This window comes from Podarcis gaigeae, assembly GCF_964106915.1.
Source record: "Podarcis gaigeae genome assembly, chromosome: 3".
NCBI classification, from domain to species: Eukaryota; Metazoa; Chordata; class Lepidosauria; order Squamata; family Lacertidae; genus Podarcis; species Podarcis gaigeae.
Window position 1 is genome coordinate 105,792,736 of NC_139680.1, and position 20,459 is coordinate 105,813,194.

At 43.0% G+C, this 20,459-nt stretch overlaps 1 protein-coding gene and 1 long non-coding RNA gene across 15 annotated transcripts in view; one reads left to right on the forward strand and one right to left on the reverse strand.

Annotated features, from left to right (window-relative positions):
* SLC8A1 (solute carrier family 8 member A1) overlaps positions 1-20,459 on the forward strand; it is a 301,989-nt gene that overhangs the window by 212,900 nt on the left and 68,630 nt on the right. The window lies entirely within an intron of this gene.
* On the reverse strand, positions 8,662-19,369 carry LOC310842239. Its single transcript, XR_014563028.1, has 3 exons — positions 18,848-19,369; positions 18,472-18,583; positions 8,662-8,890 (listed from the first exon to the last, which is right to left on the reverse strand). It is a non-coding gene; the product is annotated as an uncharacterized lncRNA (long non-coding RNA).

Here is a 20,459-nt window from a genome sequence, read left to right on the forward strand (position 1 = left end):
TTCGGTGTTATTATCTGGGTGGCCTTTGCTACTTGTTCATCATATGGCTGACACTGTCTCAGAGAATTAGAGGTGCTTAACAAGATTGCACTTCAATTGGTCTGTTTATTCTTCATAGAGAAGTTCTAGGCTAAGTGGTTACATGACGTAGGACCTCTTCCTTTCGTTAGTGAGGTCCTGTGGGGTCCAATACCTTCAGAATCTAAAGCTTGTGACAAATGAAAAGTCATGGGAATGAAGCCCTTGTACCTGCTTGCTTGCATTTTTATGGAGATTTTCAGTGATACTATTTAATTTTACTCCTTTTTTGCAGTTTGTCTGACTATTTTTTGCAGAGTGATTCATATGCTTCAGGTATACAAATATTCAAGTCCTAGAAATCAGACTTTTTATGCTGAACTTTTAGCTGTAAAACATAAAAAACCTGTGTATCGCTGAGGTGCTAGGTGCTAGCACACACCCTGCCCTTCGCCTCAAGGATGCCCCACCCCCTGCAAAAATCAATAGAAGAAAGAAAGCATTAATAACCTCACTGTGAGAAAAGAAGTTACAGAGAACCAGGCAGAGGGCCTTCTTGGTAGTGGCACCCACCCTGTGGAACACCTTCCCATCAGATGTCAAGGAAATAAGCAACTATCTGACTTTTAGAAGACATCTGAAAGCAGCCCTGTATAGAGAAGTTTTTAATGTTTGATGTTTTATTCTGTTTTTAATATTTCTTTGGCAGCTGCCCAGAGTGACAAGGGCAACCCAGTCAGATGAGTGGCATGTAAATAATAAAATTGTTGTTGTTAGTATGAAATACTTTTCAAGACAAGCACTTCCCTCACTCTTTCCCTGTCTCTTGTACCCAGTTTCAGAGGATACTTCCTGGTTCATTAAACCAGTTTCCCGTGGTGACTGAACTGAGAAACTATAGTTTAGACTCTCCCTACTAAGGAGGCTTGCAAACCACAATTTGCTCTATAGCTTAATCCAGGCAGAGGCAAACTTGGCCCTCCAGATGTTTTGGGACTACAACTCCCATCATCCCTAGCTAACAGGACCAGTGGTCAGGGATGATGAGAATTGTAGTCTCAAAGCATCTGGAGGGTCGAGTTTGCCTATGCCTGGCTTAATCAATAAATTAATAGCTTGAATTCATTTAATTAATGGGACTAAGGAAATCCTTTTTTCTGTTTAAGTACAGATTCCCTTGAGAGTAATTTGTTGGTAGCTGCCTATATGTTGGCGGTAGGCAGGGGCAGAGCCAAAAGTGAACAGAGATGGAGTCCAAAGTGGGTGGAGTTTTGAAACCAGACCAAGAGCTTCATGAAAATAAGCCAATGGCAACAAGTTCTCGACCCTGGATGTGAAGTGTGGGAAGAGTGGAAGCTAGTTGTAAATGTCTGTGGCAGTTCATTCAACTTAATAAGACATAGTTATAATTGGGAGAAGGTTGAGAGGCTGCATCTCATAGGGAGAAATCTCTCTCAATCTGCTCTTCACTATAAATCTAATAGGAGAAACTAGGTAGGTGCCCTCATGAGTCTTTTAAGTGGAGGGGTGGGGAGTTTTCCATCAAGGGAAGTATTTGAACATAAACTTGGACAGCCATCTGTTAGGAATGCTGTAACTCTGGATTTCCTCTACTGAAGATGGACTTGGTGGTCTTCAAAACTTTCTCCAATTCCATTATTCTACCCATTGCTCCTAAAACCTGCATAACAAAGGTCTCCTTTACCTTTAATAGCTGTGTAGAATAGGGAATTCTCTTAGTTGCAAATATAAGAAGCTGTGCTGATACTATTAAATGGTAGAAACTTCCTCCTTTCTTTGTCATCTGACCAGCCTAGCTTGGAGTAGATCCTTGGTGCCCTGCAGATGTCACTGAACTACAGCTCCCATCATCCCTTACGATTGGGCCATGCTGGCTGGGACTGATGGTTGTTGTAGTCCAGCAATATCTGGCAGGCCATAGATTGCCCTGTCCTTATTCTACAAGATGTGAGATGGGTGTAGACATGTGTCTCCTGATTTTGGCAAAAACTGAAGAGTGACCACTGAATAATACTTTATTTCCTATGTTTTTGTTTTGCTGCTTCACCTCTCTGCATCATTGGTCTGTTTTCCACCTAAAACTTAACTTTTCTTTGTTTCCTTGATACATATATGGGGAGGAGAGATTAAAGGGGAGGGGGAGAGAAACTTTTTGTCTCCAAACAAAACCAAAAAAAAAATTGCACACGTGTGCATTTAACCACAGAACCTCATTTAACTTGAACTGAGAGCAATTGAAGAAAGTTGCCTCTCTCTGGGGATTAATTCCACTTGGTGAATTTTAGAGTGATTTTGTACATAATTGTTTTTATTGTTTCCTTGATCTAATTAATCAGTTTCCTCTCTACTTTATTTGGGTCTTATGCACAGCATAATAGAAGCTCTGCAATGGCTGCAAAACAGAAGCAGCCAATGGAAGAGTCCAAAGATAGAGGATCTGCAATAATTATGGACACAATATAATCATGGTGAAGCTGCTACGAAGCCCCATAATTTCAATTAAAGTGGTTTATCCAATTATTATATTTCAACTCTTACAGTAAAAACATTTAAAAGAAAGTGATAAAAATAGCAGCAAATAAAATCATAAAAAGCAGGGGGCTAGAAAAAATAATAATAAAAAGTTTAGCAGATTTTTAAAAAGAAGTTCTTAGGGTCCAGTTAAAGGCTGCAGAGGCAGAGCCAAGCAGAGGAGGTCTAAGAGGGAGGTAATTCCACACACGTGGGGCCACAACTGAAAAGGTTCTGTCTTTGTAGCCCATCAACCTAAGAACATAAGAAGCACCAACCATGTGTTCCATCACTGAATTATGACTCCCTTCTTTTCTGCCATGCCTCTTTTTACTAACAGTATATGAATAATTTAAATAACAACAGCCAAGGATTTATTTCAGCAGGAACTCACCGCTTCTCAGGTCCAGCACATCTCAGGTGAGTGCCATTGCCATTCCCATTCTAAGAGAACAGGGTGAATGGCATGAAGACAATGCTTTACCCCATTCTCCCCTATTCTTTTTAAAAAAAAAAATCCACTAAAAACTGTTCATGAACATCTCTCCAAACATACACATCCTTCTATTCAGTTTTGCCCATCATGCACACTTTTGACAACACATTTCCCTAATATTTTTATACTAATACATGCATTTTTGTGCACCTCCCCCTAATGCAAACTTCTTTGCACAAATGCTTTGGTTGGAGAACTGTGTTGCAAAATGCGGAGAAGTGTGGATTTCAAAGGATAACTGTGTTTCAGTTCGCGTTGTTGCACCTCCATCCTCCAGGTGTTGCCAAACTACAACTCCCATCAACCCCAGCCCAGCAACATCTGGAGGGCATCAGGTAGGCAAGGGCTTGTGTATTGTTTCATGAAGTGTTGATCCAGCCATATACAGGCAAAAGGAGGGCCGAAGCGAGGAATGGAAGGATCCTCACAAAAGCATTGGTTTTCTGTAGCTTAAGGCACTCAATGATCCAAACAGTTCCACAAAATGCCATCTGTTCTCTTGGTAAATGGCCACAGTCTGTCTGTCTGTCTGCTCGCGTATGTGAGCATGTGGAGGACACATAACAGATTACGGTGCTGGAAAAGCATTTGTTAATGAGGAAGGATGTCAATATTCTTTTAATGAGCTTGCCGTTCTTGCGGCAACAAGTTGAAACCCATGTGCCTGCAGAGACTAATAGCCCGGGGAACTGCACCATGTTAAACAGAGACTTTATTTATGTTCTTCAATCCCATATTTCCTCTTTGATGGCATCACTCTTCATGCAAACATCAGTTGCTGCTATCTTCTCCCAGCAAGTAATTCACCTCTGAAGCTGGGAGAAGATGAAAACATTGACATGGTGGGGATGAGAGGAATGTGTTAGATCCCCCCCCCCAATTGCATATGTGAAGTTTCTTTTAAATTATAGTTGTGTAACTGTTAAATAATCTGAATATAAGCATAAGCCAATTCACTCCCGCTAACAAATACGTTAAGTTAAAGGAGGGTTTTCTGTGTAAATGAGGAACCAGCTGTGATCGTTTCTCGTATATAAATCTTTACCCTCTGCTTACCACAAGTTAGGCACTTCCTTGTCATCTGATGAAACTCAGCTGTTCTAGTCTGCCTAGTAACCAACAGTCCATACCTGAGCCTATCTTGCTTCAGACATGGGAATTTGAAATTTTTTGCTACTTTCTTTTTGTGACACATGGGGCTGAGACAAGACAGAGGTATGCAGAAAAGAGCATCAGGGACAAGAAGGAGAGAGAAAAATCGTCTAGCACACAAGATCCTATTTCTTCACACTTAACCTTACAAATGATCATGGCCACAAGCATGAGAAGAACCCTAAATAGAAATAGATTTGCCTTTACGTGTGAAAATCTTACAAAGCTTAAATGTGGTTGCAAGCACAAAACAACAGTGTAAATAATACTCTAGTTGAACATGGCTAAGTGATCAGATTTGCACAACTTTTTAGGAAACATGACGTAGGTGTTGATAACTAAATTCTGCTCGGTAACAGTTTACAAGCAAATTGATTTCCCCAAAAGGTGGTCCAACATTTTCTTTTAAACATCTAGTAAGTTTGATATTACAGAGGTGGGAATTACCTCAAACTGTGTGTCTGCTCCTTTAGAAAGGCCCCACTTTGAGGCGGCACAGAACACATCATTTCTCTCTTCCTTGGTACCTGAACTAAGTCTTTAGAGATTTACTTGGACTTATTATCAGTTTATCAAAGCTGCAATATAAGATTCTGTAGTTAAGCCTGGTGGGATTTGTAAAAAAGGGGGGAGGGGAACCAAGTAAGGGGATTTGTGAAGGCATCCTTAATGGGATTTGGCCTCCAACATAATAAAAGGTGTCATTTTTAACATCTATCACCCCTTAGGTGATATTTTTAAACCTTGAGGATGAAATAGCTCTCTGTGGGATTTGTTCCCTGTGCTTTAAATATCACTTATTTCCTTCAGACTAGGTAATTGGTGTTAGTTTTATGGTGCTGTGGCCTAGAGCTAAGATGAGTGAGTCTGAAAGGATCCGTCCCCTTTCAGTATTCTGCTCATCCAAACAGAAACATGTCACAAAGCACTCAAGCGGTTTTCCACATTAACATTATTTTGTTTAGCTCTGTTTAAAGAGTCGCCGTGGAAACGGACAGTAGAGGCTGCCTTATATACATAATTGCTGCTTTGGTTCTCAATCCTATTCCTATCATTCTCTGTTAGCAATGATATGTTAAAGTTCAGAGCTAAATTTAACCTCCAGGGCATTATTTCTGCAACTGATGTTTTTCTGAACACACCACCACTGTGGACCTGTTCACACTTTATTTAATGCCTTTATTTAATGCAGATTCAAATTCCCCCTTTAGATATATGTACAATTTGAAGAGTAGGAGGAATCTGCCCTTTTTGCTTTACAACCGCTCACATCATGTGGGCAGTTATAGATTTTTCTGGGCCTCTCTTTCCTCCCTGTATTGTTACCTTTGCTCTCAAAGGCCCGGCTAATCAGGCCTCAGCAGGGGTGGGTTTATCACATCTTGATGCCTAAACCTCTCATCTCTTCCACAATATTTATTTATATTTTATCGAGAGTATTACAGTGAGTTAAAGTAAAAACAGAAAAAGAAAGAATAGGGGAAGAGAAAAAGAAAAAGGATACATAAAAACATTTTTAAAGGCAGAGGAAACCAGCAATAGCAAAATAATAATAAAATATAATTAAGGTTACAGAAATATGTAGAATATATGTAAATGGATAAACTTGTGTTTTCCCTCAAATATACGTTGGTTCATGGGTCACTATGGCTCCAATAAATACATTCCAAATATCATTAAATTCATCCAAGCATCATCTTTGTCTGAAAGTGATCCTTTCATGGGTTGCAAGAGTTGTCATTGTCATCTATCCATTGATGAGAGGGGGGCCATATTTATTAATGCCAATATTTTTATAGTTATAAGGGCACAGAGAATCTATTTATGCTGACCACTTGTCAAGCCTCATATATTAAGTATATCGTTTAAGAAGATGTTATCTTCTGAAATTTTAAACTCTTTTCCCCACAGTAATATTTATACATTTCCCCCCCCAAAAAAATGGCAAACACCATATAAACATGTTTCAAAGAAGCATCTCTTCCATGATGAAGGCCAAAGTTTCTCACTAGCCCATTTAATACTTCAACACTTCCTTCTTCCTGTCTTTTGTCGGCTGGAGTCACCGACCCTGTTTGCACATCACAGTAAACTTTAGCTTTCCAGGACCACGTGAATGGGCTGCCTTTCAGAGAGAAGCTCACCTCTCTGTGCTCCAGTGAGTTATAAGGACTGAGAAGGAGCACTTTTGTGCTAAGCCATAGTTTGGCTTACCGCTTCATGCAAATACTGCCATTGCATTTCTGTCTAAATACAGTAATTATTTCTAAATTTGTACCTATGCACATAAATTAGCCTATGCAAATTTTACACAAAGTGATTTCTCTCTTGTCCTCTTTTTTGTTGGTGCATAAATGACCACTTGGAAAAGATGCGGACATTGCACTGAGCAGGCAAAGAGCCTGACTTAAGTCATGTTTTGAGTGCAGCTCAGGCAGGCTGCTACAATCCTAAACAGCCCCTTTTCAGCCATCCCTGGACAGGATTGCTATTTTTACACGAAGGCTTCTGCCGTGTGATTTAACTTGGGAAACTTTGATAAATAATTTGTAAACCTCCCACACAAACACATGTGTACAAGTCCCTCTCATCTCTGGGCACCCTTTCATAAAAGAACCCATCACGGGAATGACACCCATTTCAATAATAGAATGGTTGCCCGTGTTGGAGGGCTGTCGCCATGACAACTGTGACAGGTGCACAAAACAGGGTTAGCTTGTTTTTGCTGGAAAGGTTGCAGCCATTATTTTTTATAAGCGCAACTCATGGTGGAAACAGCGGCAAAGTGCATCGGTAGCTCCACACGGGAGCAAAGTGGTTTTCCCAAAAGCAATTGTATGTCTTCGATGTGCATAGAATAGACGAATCCCCAAACTGCAATCCCATGCTGCTTAAACCCCATTGCTCGAAGTCCTTTTTGTGCATTTGAAAGGTTTTGGGGTGGAAATGTGTGTTTTGGTGTTGGTACTGGCCCTGCCCTCCCCCTGCCCTTTCCAATCCTTCCTCAGTCTGAAACTCTGAAGGAGGATTACCAGCATTCCCAGTCATGCAAGTGCCTCTAAGCCAGGGGTTAGCAAACTTTTTCAGCAGGGGGCCAGTCCGCTGTCCTTCAGACCTTGTGGGGGGCCAGACTATATTTTGAAGAGAGGGGAATTCCCATGCCCCACAAATAATCCAGAGATGCATTTTAAATAAAAGGACACTCTACTCATGTAAAAACACGCCGATTCCCAGACCATCTGTGGGCCGGATTTAGAAGGCGATTGGGCCAGATCCAGCCCCCGGGCCTTAGTTTGCCTACCCATGCTCTAAACACTTTAAGCTATGCACAGATAGAAGCACCCATCAATATGTCCTGCTCAATGTGGGAAGGTTGCAGGGAGGAACAAGCATGCCTGGTGCACCCAGGGACATTTGAAGGTAAGCGTCATAGAATCATATAATTGTAGAATTGGTAGGGACCCTGAGGGTCATCCAGTCCACCCCCTGCAATTCAGGAATCTCAAGTATAGCATCCATGGCAGGTGGCCATCCAACCTCTGACTAAAAACCTCAAAAGAAGTCCACAACCTCCCGAGGGAGGCTATCCCACCGTTGAACAGCTCTTACTGTCAGAAAGCTTTTCCATATAGCTAGTTAGAATCTAATGGGACCCTGGTGGCGCTGTGGGTAAAACCTCAGTGCCTAGGACTTGCCGATCGTATGGTCGGCGGTTCGAATTCCTGCGGCGGGGTGAGCTCCCATCTTTCGGTCCCAGCTCCTGCCCACCTAGCAGTTCGAAAGCACCCCTAAGTGCAAGTAGATAAATAGGTACCACTTTCTAGCGGGAAGGTAAACAGCGTTTCCGTGTACTGCTCTGGTGCTGGTTCGCCAGAGCAGCTTCGTCACACTGGCCCTGTGACCCGGAAGTGTCTCTGGACAGCGCTGGCCCCCGGCCTCTTAAGTGAGATGAGCATGCAACCCTAGAGTCGGACACGACTGGCCCGTATGGGCAGGGGTACCTTTACCTTTATCTTTAGTTGGAATCTCATTTCCTTCAACTTGAAGCCACTGGCTCACATCCTACCCTCTGGAGCAGGAGAAAACAAGCTTGCTCCAACTTCCATTCCAAACTCTGCATTTTGGCCCATTTGAGCTTTCGGTTTCCCAGGCTAATTTTATTTACACATAAACATTCCCCTTTAATTTTTCATCATTGCTTTCTTTCGCTGGGCTATAGGGCAAAAAGAAAACTTGGCCTGCTAATTACAGACTCCTTGTCTCCCCAGCTGCTTCTCATTTGGCCGAGATTTGCCAGCTGTAATCATCCAGCAAAGTGGTGTCTCTTTCAGAGAAACTAGTTGCTGCTGGGGATGAAACCTAACATTGGCTGAAGGTGGCAAGATGTGGCTATTAGCTGCTGAATAAAAACCTCTCCTGTTGTCAAATTAAATATTAAACACTTCACACTCTTTACGTCCTGGTTTCCAAAAATTGCAGGTGCCAGATAATTTTCAATTATGGCAGTGCAATAAACTAAATGTCCCAGAAAGACCCTTTGAACCAACGAGCTGTGGAAAATAAATTGTCACAGTTGATTATGGCATTCAGAAATGACAGGCCTTTAAAGTCAAAGCATGACAACACAAGAGTGTCAGTGATCATCAGCTGGAGGCTTGATTCTGCAAAGAGCAAGAGAGCTGGTCTCGAAAGCTGCAGTGGAAGAGGCAGGGAAACATATTAAGGCTGTTGGACTGCAACTCCCATCATCCTTTATTTTTTTGTTATTGCATTTTAATCCCAACTTTCCTCCAAGAGGCACAAGGTTGTTTACATAGTTCTGCCTCACCTTCATTTTATCCTCTCAACAACCCTGTGAGGTAGGCTAGGCTGAAAGACCTGCCCAAAGGTCACCCAGTGAGCCTCATGGCTGAGTAGGGACCAGGTCTCCCAGGTCCTAGTCCGTCACTCTAATTATTACAACTACCTGGACCCTTAACCTTTAGCCATCTTGGTTAACCACAGCTTCCCTATTCCTGTATTCAGGCTCTGGTGAACATTCACCAGTTTTGATTTACATGCTAAAAATAGCCATTTGACCAGGTAGAAAACATTTTGTGAGAACATTCCTCTTTTTTCCCCTCTATTCTTTTGGTGCCCAGCATCCTCCTTTACGAGTGTAACTTACTCAAGGTGGCTTGCACAGAAATAAAAACGCAACTTTAAACAGCAGTGAGATGAAATAAACACCAAATTTCCACTATAACTACATTTTTAGCAATAGTAAATGCATATCTAGGCCAGAAATAGAGCACAGTTTTAACAAGTCTTGCCAGCCAAAGGAGCTCAGTAATGAGATGAAATATCACTTACGAGTGTGCCACTGAGAACAAGTGGGTTTTCAAGGCTTTTCTGAAAACATGAAGTATGGGTTTAAACGGTATTTCAAATAACTCAAAGCTAAACCATTTAGCTCTGTGGTGTTTGGTTTGGTTTTTTGACTCAGCTAAACATCTTCCACCTTCAAAGGGATGTGTGCATCTGTCTCAGCCCTAGAACACATCCATTTCCCAAACTGTTATTTTCCAGATAAGTGGTTCCCTCCACCTCGCCATCCAGCTCCGTTTCAAATACCTCACGCTCCTTCCAGAGAGCCAGTGTGGTGTAGTGGTTAAGAGCGGTAGTCTCGTAATCTGGGGAACCGGGTTCGCATCTCCGCTCCTCCACATGCAGCTGCTGGGTGACCTTGGGCCAGTCACACTTCTCTGAAGTCTCTCAGCCCCACTCACCTCACAGAGTGTTTGACGTGGGGGAGGAAGGGAAAGGAGATTGTTAGCTGCTTTAAGACTCCTGAAGGGGAGTGAAAGGCGGTATATCAAATCCAAACTACTACTACTACTACTACTACTACTACTACTACTACTATTCTTCTTCTTCTTCTTCTTCTTCTTCTTCTTCTTCTTCTTCTTCTTCCAATGGAAAAATTAAATCACAGGTGCAAGATCTAGAGGAGTAGTCAAGGGAACATTTAGGTTGGCAAGGGGCTGTGTCGGGGGTGTTTCTGATGGTGGGAAGGGACATAAGGAGTGGCATTAAGTGAGCATGCATATGATCACAGAGTCCCCTCCTTCTGTTCAAATTAGACCAGAAGGTAGGCTTGTGTCAGGGCTGGGCCATTGGCAGATCAGAAAGGAGACTCAGAGACTGAAAGTAAAGTCAGCAGTTTAGTCAGTAAAATAGTACAGTCGTACCTTGGAAGCCGAACGGAATCTGTTCCGGGAGTCCGTTTGACTTCCAAAATGTTTGATAACCAAGGCACAGCTTCCGATTGGCTGCAGAAGCTTCCTGCACTCAATCGGAAGCCCCATCGGACATTCGGCTTCCAAAGAAAGTACGCAAACCGGAACACTCACTTCCGGATTTGCGGCACTCGGAAGCCAAAACATTCCAAGGTACAACTGTATACAAGTAGAGAGAACGTAGGCATGGCTGAGCTCAGTGGCGATGTTGCCAAGACTAGCGCTTGGCCTCTCCGCCTAAATCTTTTCCTCCAAATGCCTTCCAAGTCCAAGTCCGGGGGGGGGGGCAGTTGGGCTTTCTGAGCTTTCTGTTCAGCTTTCTGTTCAGCATGACCTTGGAGTAAAAGGAGGATGGGAGCTTACTACAGTGGGACTGGGCAGCTGCTGCGAAGCTGTTGCAGCGTCTGTCCCTTCCTCCTCCTCTCTTTTGGGTCTGGGGCCTGAAGTGTCTCCCTCTGTAGCCTGTCCTGCCCTCAGACATCTTTACAGAACAACAGCAATGACAACTCCTAGAAAAACCACTTGATTTTAATCTGTATTGGCAATACCACAGGTTAGGACCCCAAGGCTTGAGATCCGAAATATTTTTTCCCAACCCTTTCAGTTGCTTGGGACTGCCTAGCTCATTAGGAATGCATGTCTACTCCGGTGTAGGTGCCATTGAGTTCAGTGGAGCTTACTCCAGGTAAGTGGGCATAGGATTGCACCTTTAGCCTTTGTATGAGCCCATTGAGTTTCGTTCTTTCCATAATCATCCACTGAGTTTATTTTTTTAAAATCCCCTTTATTTTGAAAGGTTTTAGGCTGTCTTCACACTCACTTAAGCCAGAGAAAGACCCGCTAGCTCCTGCCAGCTATGAGCCTCACAGCTTTCCCTGCTCTGTGGCAGCCAATTACTGCCAATTGCCAGGGCAGTTTTGCAGTGTAGGCATTTGTAGATTGATTAAGCCTATCCACTTTTCCTACATTTCCTATCAGCTGCTGGTGCTGAAGGCGGTTGACACCTGTCTGCCTCAATGGCCCCGGAAAGTGCAAGGAGGAGACGCAGAGATCCCATTGCGCCATTACTGATGGCCTGAGTCATTCCCTCTCTCCTGACCATTAGGCCTAACAAGAAAACGCCAGGAGCATTCTGCTCTTCCCTCTCCCCAACTCCCCCTCTTTCTTTCTACTATGATTATAATTAGAGGCTCTGCTTGTTGTTCTATTTTGAATTATAATTCACTAAGGCACATCACCAGTCTCCAGACAAATGTTCTGGTGTCTGCAAAAGCATGTTTTACCTCCTCAGAATTTGCTCCTCGGAGAATCTCAAGTGGGGAAAAAACAAGAATTGCCCAGAATCTTGTTTCTTCCCCACCCCCACCCATATATATACATATACATACATATATATATATATATATATATATATATATATATATATATATGCTTTCGTAGATTTTCACGGGTACAGGAATGCAGGTTTTGGTGTCCTCGGGTGTCTTCCCGTGTAAAAGTTGGGGTGTCTAGGCGACGTTTCGACGAGGTCTCACTCGTCATCTTCAGGCTGGTGCTTTCGGCTTCTTGTTACTGGAACAGAGCGGGATCTCAATGTTTGAGTTCCTATAAATACTGTAGAGGGGGTGTGGTGTCTAGCCTCCAATGTTCTGGGCAGAGAGGAAGTTCCCAGGCTAGAAAAGGCACACTAGCCTGGGAACTTCCTCTCTGCCCAGAACATTGGAGGCTAGACACCACACCCCCTCTACAGTATTTATAGGAACTCAAACATTGAGATCCCGCTCTGTTCCAGTAACAAGAAGCCGAAAGCACCAGCCTGAAGATGACGAGTGAGACCTCGTCGAAACGTCGCCTAGACACCCCAACTTTTACACGGGAAGACACCCGAGGACACCAAAACCTGCATATATATATATATATATACTTTTTTTTAAAATTAAGTTGAAGCAATTATTTGTGTCTGTAATATATTATTGATTTTTTTGAGAAACTTCGGTCCAGACACAAGTCAATGAACAAAAAAACAGGCACTGACAGCCAAATGAGTAGAGAAAATTACTGTTGTTTATCCTCATCGACTTTTTTTGGTAAATGTATTTATAACCTGCTTTTCGGTCCTAAAAAGAGCCCCCCAAGCCAGCTTGCAATGAAATATACTAATAGCAGACCCAGCTCTCTGAGTGCTACTCCTTATGGTACTATCCACACACACATACAAGGGAGAAGAAATATCAGCAGTCTTGGGAGAGCCACATACTTTGAGTAAGTAGAAACACTCCAGCTTGTTTCCATGTGCAAAGAACAATAATGAACATTGTGGTCCTTTGGTTTTAAAAATCCACAGTTCCTTTTCACAGTACCATTGTTTCACAGGGAGACGATGCCCGTATTGGTTTAAAAATGCTAGAAGCAAGCTTTTTATTTCATTGTAATATTCTTATACCTCTTACCATAAAAAAGAAATATATTAAGCAGTTGTGTTGAGGTATACAGAACTCTTGGCACTTCCAGACCAGCAGCTTCTTGAGCATTCATCCTGGTTTGTTTCCACAAGGTTGTCAGGAAGCATGTTGACTGTTCGTTGAGTGCTCATTTTGATTTGTTTGCAACCTCACCTTACTGCAAAAAGCAGGGTAGGTATTGGTGGGGATTTGCTGTGTCCAACAGCACCAAATCCACTTCAACTATGCAACCTTAATTTGCTGGCTTGTGGTTGACTTTTACCTGGAAAATAGCAACAGTCTGGAAATTCACTTAGATGCTTGGAGAAGAATAAAAGAATCTCTGCACAATGTGTGTGTGTGTGTGTGTGTGTGAGAGAGAGAGAGAGAGAGAGAGAGAGAGAGAGAGAAAATATTGGGCAGAAATGGTGGCATACAGAGAAACGTTGCTTAGCAAGGCTGTGAGGCTAGGACTGTAGGCTCGGTGGTAGTGGATGTGGTTTGCTTGTACAGAAGCCTCCAGGTCCAATCCTTGGCATCTACAGTGAAGGCAGCAGGTGATGGGAAAGACATCCGCTTGGAGATCTCAGAGAGATGCTGCCAGTCAAAGCAAACAATACTGCCCTAGAAGGATAAATAGTCTGACTAATATGGAGCAACGTAGGCTCCTAAAATTGTGGGCTCTCTGATTTTAGAACGTTTGACTGCCTGTCTGTGGGGTGTGTACGGTGCACTTTGTAGAAACCGCGCAAAAATTATGCATGCCACAATGTAAAGATTGCCCTGAGCAACTTACCTCTAAACGGAGTTGGCAGAATTCGTTAGTGGTGTTAATTATTCAAAGAAACAGCACAGCACTTAGTCAACCCTAAGCAGAGTATTTTACTAGTGTGCCGCTCTACAGCCTTTCTCCGACCAGCACCCCAAGCCCTGACTCACTTAGCTTCACTTTATTACTTATTCAGGAACAAAGAACCATTTTTCAAAAAGCGATCTTCTTTAAAAAGGAAAAAAAAAAAAGAATGCTGTTCACCATCCTCCTTCTGAAAGATTTCAGCTTCATTTTTCATAGAGCTGCACAAGATTGATAGTGATGCGTTAAACATTCACAGGATGAAATGCCGCTACCGTGGTTTGACCCTCTTAGAGAGACACTTAAGGGAAGGTTGTTTAGGGGTGGAGAAAAACGCAGCATTTTAAGAGTGTTTGAGGTGGTTTGCTGCTGCTCTCTTCCAGACAACCGTAGGTTTTTCAGGCTTGGAGGCGGGCGCTGGCAAACAAACAAACCAGTGTACCTTTTAATGGTATGGTGATGGAAAGAAGGTGGACCTGTTTGGTTTTCACCCGCCATCCAAGTTCCTACTAAAAGACTGCTCTGAAATGCTTTAAGTTGCTATAACAGCTTGTTAGGTAGACATTCAACAGGTGCAGCTTCTCCCTACTACCGTCTGGGCGAGGGGGGGGGGATGCACCGTTGAACTTACTATACTTAGTGCTGATGATTCCATGGGAAATGTTTAAAGCACCGGCAGATCTGAAATGTGGCTGACATATGCTTTCTTCTCACTTTTATCTTATGGGGAACAACACCTGCAAGTTTTTACAGCTAGTAAAAAGTCAGTTTTGAATCAATCTTCATCATGGGCACTTTAGCACTAATTCGAGTTTTGTTAGTAGTGGATAGCATGCTTTAAGAAGCTTCCCTATTTTGAGTTAACTTACATATCTACTTCAGAATAAAGCATGCACCTTAATCTTCTTGTTTTTGTAAAGCTTTAAGGAATTTATCGTGCATTGCCGCTGCTCTTATTGCAAACACTACATCTTTCTCTTCCCACTCCTTATAAATTTGAACATACTTTCTTCCCCAGTGGGCTGCCTGAATTCTAAAGTGGCACAGTCCACAATTACACCACCACATCCTGTGTGACATTAAAATATATTCACTTGATTTCATATATAACCTTTTAAAAAAAAGAAAAGAAAAGGGGGGGAAAGACCCATTTCCTTCAAAGTACAGATGTGAAATCTGAAAAATGTTTGAAGTCAAGAAATCTAATGTTCTGAAGTTCTGCCAGATTTATAATGTGTATGACCTTTAATTCAGATGTAGTAACTGCAGGGGAGCAAAGACAGGAATGGGTTTTAAGCTCTCCCACTCACGGGGGAAGAACTGCAGTTCAGGTTGCATTTAAGGACCATCCTATCCAATTTATGCTTTCCAAAACAAATCACAAACTGAAATACAGACATCCTCTGAAACACATTTCTCCAAATCTTGCAGTACTGTTCTCTCTAGCCAAGTAATGTGCTCAAAAATGCATACAGAGAGTCCACAAAAGTACATATATTTGAGAAAATAGCATGCAAGAATGCATTATATTAGAGGACATTGCTTTTCACAAAATGTGCATATTAGGCAAAATAGCATGCAAAAGTGTATATTTGGGGAGGATTTGCACTAAATTGCAGGTGGTTTTTCAAGAGGACTTAAAAAATATTCACAAAATGATGTGGAAATGTAGAGGACTGAAATAAATACTGGAATCATTGAGGAACAGAGAGAAACCAAAATTGACAGATTTGCCCCTCTCAACTACTGGCAACTATATTTAGCTTGGGGTTCTCTGGACACCACATCCTGCGAAAGGTTACAGAGACAATGCTTGCATGGCAAAACCTGTCTGAGCCTTGGGAGTCAAGGTTGCAAAGCAGCTAAATGAGAAGAAATGGGAAAGGCAGGGGACAGGTTTGCTTTAAAATGCAAACAAAACCCAGCAGAAAACTGTTTTGGCTATTCCCTCCACTAGCCTTCATATACAGTGCCAGGCCTTGCCGTTCTTCACATAAATACCTTCTGACTCATGCATGAATCTGCCCATAGAGATACACTTTGCAGCGGCCATTTATCACTAAATATTAACTTCACTTTCTTACTTGTTTTCCTTCCCCTTTCACTGATACCTAGCTCTCACTGAAGAGGCAAATCTGTGTGTGGGCTGCATCACTCGTGAGCTTCAGTGCAACTTTGTACAAAAAACTCCCTGTTCACAGAAAGCTAGCACATCTGAGAGAACTCTTCACCATGTGCTAGCTTTTTGTGTGCAGGGATTTTTTAAAAAAATATTATTTTTGCTTGTCACATGAACTGCCAGCTACTATCTGAAGTGGTACAGTCAGGATCAGATTCACCTGAGAAGGCCAAACTATATGTTGAATAGAGTTCTATGTAATTTTCCCTGGAAATACAGTTTTTAAATTAAAAACAGCTGCAGTCAGCAGCACAGGAATAATGGGTATGCACAGGGTGTTTGACCTTTCCCCTCTTATCATGGTTTGTCCTCTCAAAATGTCCCCAAAGCTGGTTCTCCTCACCCCACCCAGTCAGGGGTTAATTTCAGGATAGGCAAGGTGCCCCCCAGCCAGTTGCTGCCCCCTCAAACTGGGAAATGAAAAGATATAACTAGTACAGTATCAGTTATAGGAAACTGACATTTCTCTCCTTTTGTTCCTTCTGTGTTTTCTCTTTTATTCTTGTGCTGTTCTTCCTCACTTGCTTCAGGCAGCTTCAACCTTCATCCTAACAAACAGCTTTTCTGTCCGTGTACACGGTGCTTTGTTGCATCATAAATATCAATTTCTTGCATTCAGTAACAGCAAGGCCCAATGTGGTGGTTGGTTATTTGTTAAAGCAAAGCATCTGGTACATATGCAGCCATGCCAGTACATGCAGTTAATCAGAACACAAAGACAGCTTTTAAATGTACCATTCCTGTGCTGTGAGCTGCAAAATCAGCTGTACCAGCTCGGGGGAACCTCCAAACCATGGTCCAGATTAATAACAATAAAATAATAATAATAATTTATTATTTATACTCCACCCATCTGGCTAGGCTTCCCCAGCCACTCTGGGCTGCTTCCAACAAAATATTAAAATACAGTAACGCATCAAACATTAAAAGCTTCCCTAAAGAGGGCTGCCTTCAGATGTCTTCTAAAAGTCTGGTAGTTGTTCTTCTCTTTCACATCTGGTGGGAGGTGCGTTCTACAGGGCGGGCGCCACTACCGAGAAGGCCCTCTGCCTGGTTCCCTATAACTTGGCTTCTCGCAGTGAGGGAACTGCCAGAAGGCCTTCAGCGCTGGACCTCAGCGTCTTGGCAGAACGATGGGGGTGGAGACGCTCCCTCAGGTATACTGGACCGAGGCCATTTAGGGCTTTAAAGGTCAGCACCAACACTTTGAATTGTTCTTGGAAACGTACTGGGAGCCAATGTAGGTCTTTCAAGACCAGCAAAGGTGCTGATTTGATTCATTTTGCCACAAATCATGCCCATCTGCCCAACATCTGGCACCGTATGTTCTGGCAGGTATGGAGGTTCCACCTTATTAGGGCTTAGGATAGAAAACCAGTCAGCAGAGCCATCCATGCTGGCCAGTAGGTGTCCAGCATACCTGTAGCAGGAAAACGTGGCTGGCCATTGTCTTGGAGCAGATCTGGACTGCTTCCCGCATGCGCTATGCCATGTTTCCTGCAGCTGAGAGACTGCCAGTTCCTCCCCATGCCCTGAGAAACTGACCACCATTGTCTGCTATGGACAGGTCGAGGGCCCACCCAGAGAATTGCAGCACACACAATCGACACGGCCTGTAATGCCAAGGCAACAACATCTCTGCTGTGTGTCTGCCTTCCAGTGATGATTCAGGGTTTTGATGTTAGTTTAAAGAAAATAAACAACCCCCGGTAAAGCAGCATGCTTCATGCGTTCATTGTCAGTTTGGAGTTGCAGAAACTGCAAGTGAGCGGAGACCACAATGGGTTGTTGCTGAAATGCCCATGGATTCCTTGTCTGTGCGGGCAGGGGTTGCTAATCCTCAAATGACAACTTCTAAATCTTTGTTTTGTAAACAAGCCATAATAGGTGCCAATTGGAGCAGTGTCCTCTTTTGCTGTCTTACCAAGGGGAACGTGCACCATACTGTGTGAACAAAGCCCATCAACCCATAATTATGCTTCAAATGTGACATTGCCTCTAAACCGTTTGCATAAGGAAATAAGCACGTCTGTTTTCTACGGAGGACATGCAAGTATCATCACACCTGCATGTGTGTGCGCACACACACACACACACACACACACACACTGCTAATTTGCCACCACAGTTTTGAGAACAAATTATCTTAGTTTAAGGGTACTGAGAATTGTTTGGATAACCAACATTCCCCTCACAGAGCTACAGTTCCCAGAGTTCCCTGGGAAGAGGGGCTGATTTTTAAACCACTCTGGGAATTGTAGCTCTGTGAGGGGAATAGAGGGGTCTCCCAACAACTCTCAGGTCCCTTAACACACAACAATTCCCAGGATTGTCTGGAGGAAGACACCAAAAGTGGTCTAATAGTGCTTTTAATTATAATGCAGATGTGGATTCTATTCCGCCCCCAGTTTTCCATTTGTTTCCCCCTTTAAAAAAAGAAAGAAAATCCCTTTCATGCCAAGTCATTTTGGGGCAGGTTTTTTTTGGGGGGGCGCTATTTAATGTATTCTTCAAAAGCTTACTTTTCATACTTCTGAAAACCTTGGAGCTCCCTGAGAATGCTGACTTCTCCTTTTTGCTTCTTAGTCGCCCGCTTTCAGCTCCATTCCTCTTGGCCCACACAATCTGTGTTTGCTATTATGTGGGGGAGGGGAGGGAAGAGAGGAGAAGAAGAAATATCACAACACAAACTTTGCATTTCTTGTAAAGTCTAATTCCACCCAAAAGCCACCTAGTACAGGGCTGGCCCACCCATGAGGCAAGGTGAGGCGACTGCCTCAGGAGGCAGGATCCACAGTAGCCCCCTCTGGGCATTAGGAGTCACTGCTGGTCTCCTCCCATCCCTAGGGAAGAAATGACAGGGGCTGCCCTCTGGGGTTTCTTGGGCTCTGCACTCACCTAGCATGATTCAGAGCAGGCCCTTTCTCCCCCTGCAATGGCCTTTGGCTGCCACTTCAACTGTCAGGTAAGGTTGATTCAATTCTCCTCCTTGTTCCCAATGTGGATCTTCACTCACCCCTTCTTCCCTGGAGGAGTGGGACGCCGTTTTGTGGTTTGTCTCAGGTGACAAAATGTATTGACCTAGTAGTGGATTCATGGCGGACCTGGGATTTGAAATGGGATCTCTAGCTCACCATCAGTCGCTACCCTATAGCAACCCAGTAGGCAAATTTCCACAGGGGAGAAATACTTGCCGATTCATCACAACTTGTGAATTGGATCTGGAGATGTGAGGAACCTCAAAGAAAAACATGGGCAGTCCATTTTTGCTCTTGGGAACTGTGAGCTGGTACATCAATAATCTCTGGCTGTTGTCTGTGTTAAACACTCAGCCTCTTTGTTTCCCTATTCCCAAAGACCTCAGCACAATAGGACACAACTCCCTGCTCTGTAGACTAGCCACAGCATCACAAGTGGTGGTGGCACTCTCTCATTCTTGCAGGGGCATAACTCTTTTGATAGGGAATTCAGTGCCCCTGGGGCAGGAGGAGTAGGCCACAACAGAAGCAAGAGGGGGGAACTGGCATGGTTTGCAGAAGTACCAAAAATATTTTTAAAGCCACCAAAAGGTGGCAAAACCCACACACGAAAAGGCCAATGAGGATTGGCATGCTCACTTTCTATCAGGAACCAATGAAGGTTGAATGTCAGCTGGAAAAGAAAAATGGAAAATAGATAGAGGATATTGATTTCACTTACTTGAACTCCTAACAGTATGTAGTAACCCAGAAGAAGGAATTATTGGCTGGCTGGCTGAGAGGAATCCTGAACAAAATGATTCCTGTTGGGGTTTGAGTGTAGTAGCAGCAGTAGTAGTATTTACTACTTGCATGCCAAAAATGGTTTCTAAGCAGTTTATAAGTAGGAAATCAATTATAAAATAGCCATACATGATACAATAAGAAAATTTCACCAAAACATTAAAAACATTCATAATTAAAGTATACAATACACAAGCTCATTGTAAAGCATAACAATTAAAACAGTTAAAAGAACAATTAGAACATTAGATCTGAAAGTTCCAAGCTCAAGATGTGTCTTCAAGAGCCGGCAGAATGCCAGTACTGATGGGCTTCTCATGGACCACAACACTGGTGCCACCAATGAAAAAGCCTGCCTCCATGTTACTCTTAGTGATAAGGCTGTGGCATTTGTTGCACAGCCAACCTGCATTTTTGCATTAGTGACAGTAATCAAAATTCCCTTACTAGTTTCTTGTCAATGCTGCTACTAGATAACATGACATGCAATAAATTTTTCATAGAAGTCATTAGACTGACTATTAAATTCCAGCTGATGTGTTACGTCTAATGTTTGTTGGTGGGCATGCCAATTTTTCATATATTTTGGCACCACTGTTCTTTGAGAGTGGGGAAGGGCGAACAGTAGAGGGCAGGGCATCCAATTTGAAAGAGCAATGCACAATTGGGTAGGGCTCTCAGAAGGATCTCATAATTCCTGCTACGAGTGATGTTTTCATTCTTCAGATAACACAGCCCACTCCAGAGAG